At 56.3% G+C, this 2,168-nt stretch overlaps 1 pseudogene across 1 annotated transcript; it reads right to left on the bottom strand.

Moving 5' to 3' along the window:
* Positions 1-282: 282 nt before the first annotated feature.
* Positions 283-1,702, bottom strand: LOC311123528 (solute carrier family 35 member G2-like; annotated as a pseudogene). Its single transcript has one exon. The product of its transcript is annotated as a solute carrier family 35 member G2-like (transcript).
* Between the last annotated feature and the right edge of the window lie 466 nt (positions 1,703-2,168).

Raw genomic sequence — 2,168 nt, 5'->3', positions numbered from 1 at the left:
GAGGAGAGAGATGAGAGAGAGCGAGAGAGCGAGACGCGAGAGAGAGAGAGGTGAGGGAGAGAGATCAGAGAGAGCGAGAGAGGAGAGAGAGAGAGAGAGGAGAGGAGGAGAGAGAGAGAGAGAGAATACAGCACAAAACCCCAAGGAAAAGAGAGATAGACAGAAACATAGATAGAAGGGGAGTGGTCTATTTGATTGGCAAGTCCAGAATCTTTGTGCGTGCATGTCTCCCTGCATGTGCTTGTGTGATTGTGTGTGTGTGTGTGTGTGTGTGTGTGTGTGTTATTTAATCGGCGAGTCCAGGATCTCTTCGTACTCTTCTCTCTGTTTCCTCCCACTTCCTCGAGAGGGGAGGAGCTTCACTGTAACAAGCCAACCCACGCTCGCCACCACCACCACACCCCCTATGACCTCACACACTGAGGGAACCAATGGGATCACAGCGATCTCCAGCATCATAGCGACCGGTACTTCCAGACCCTGAGTAGCCGACACCAAAGCTGGGTGAAGTCGGGTGAGGCCATGGGTCACCCCCACGAATCCCCAGCGGAGCACACAGCTACCCCCAGGACGATGCACCAAGCCTGGAGACTGGCCGGCCACACTGGCCCCTGTTGGAGGAGAAGCATGGAGACTGCGGTGCTCAGACAGCCGGTCCAACTGACAGTGAACAGAGCGGTGCCGACACTGACCCGTTCCTTCAGAGAGCGGTACATCACTAGAGCCAGAGACATCCATAGTCCTGCTAGAACAGTCAGGGACCAGCCAAACGCTTCCCGCCAGAACTGGGCCGACTGTTGTGCCGGTGTCGCCCCATTGGGCATCCCCGCAATGGGCATCCCTGACCCGGTCCCGTTGTTGTTATCATCCAGCCCTGTCGGGTTAGGAACTAGCGCCAGACCCAGTCCTAACACGCCTGTCGCTACGGTGACCAGGTCCACCAATCCCAGCCGCTCGTCCAGGAGCAACAACGCCAGAGTGGCCGACAGGACGGTGGTCGCCAGGCGCCAGGTTGTCAACATGGCCTCGTCGTCGCCGAGGGAGACGAAGGATAAGGAGGAGTAAGCGCAGCAGAGGGAGAAGGAGTGAGTCACACCGTACAGGAGCAGCTTCCTCCGATAGCCCTTTGAGCCAAAGGCCGTCTCCGCCCGTTTCATTGGTACAGTCCCATAGAGCAGCTGGAGGATGGAGCGTACCAAGAGTAGAGTTAAGGGGGGAAGGTTAAAGCGTGAGGCGGCCAGGCGCGTCAGAACACACACACAGCCGTGAGCCAGACCCGCCCCGACTACACTGGCCCACGTGAGCCGAGACGCAGAGACAGACGCCTCGCCGAAACTCGCTAGCTGTTCCCCTACTCCCCCTCCTCCTCCTGCACCCTTCCCTCCCCCTCCTCCCTCCACTCCCCCCTCTCCTCCCCCCGTGGGAGGTCTAGGGGGTGTGTCTTTGTTTTTGTCCTTCCCTCCAAACAGAGCGCCGGCCTTTCCTGTCCACTTCCTGGTTCCTGTCAGCTGTTTCTTGTCCGAGGTCTCCTCCAGGAAGGAGCCGAAGTCCTCGAAGGAGGGAGCGTCATCGTAGCCCTCGTCTCCGGGCTGGGGAAGTGTGTGTGTGTGTGGGGTGTGTGTGGGGCGTACTTGGCGGTGACGGTGTGAGGGTGGATCTTCACCCGTTTCTTGGAGCCGTCCAGGAGGTGAATGGATTCCATGGTTACTCACCTGTAGGGAGGATAGGTGAGGACAAAAGTTAGACACAGACACCGACACACACCCCTCAGACAGAAACAGAGTTGTTTAGCCTAATGGCATTGTCTTCCGACCGCATTGCCATGAACTAGCTATGAGTGCAGACGGAGTCGTTGCGCTATCTGACGTAAGACAAGGACCTAATGGCCCTCTTCTGTGTCTGCCAGGTGACTCAGTCAGTGGTTGTAATTCACTGTTCTGACGCAGAGGATGCTTCTGCAGTAAACAGTAGACATACACCTTCTACAATATACACAGACAGTAGACACACACCTAAGTAAATCTGTTTTATGGGACAGACTGGGTTTGAGCGCAGGTTGTCTTAGTGCGGGCTCCAGGACTGTGTTACCCATTGAGCTATGTATAGAAGGAGCTAATGCAGGTTTTCAGGTCTCAGGCATGGTTACTCACAGCAATCACTGACTGTTC

Source organism: Coregonus lavaretus, assembly GCF_964263955.1.
Source record: "Coregonus lavaretus genome assembly, contig: HAP1_SCAFFOLD_1883, whole genome shotgun sequence".
In the NCBI taxonomy this organism is placed as follows: domain Eukaryota; kingdom Metazoa; phylum Chordata; class Actinopteri; order Salmoniformes; family Salmonidae; genus Coregonus; species Coregonus lavaretus.
Note: the sequence above shows the minus strand (reverse complement) of the source record. Positions and strands in the feature narration are given on the sequence as shown.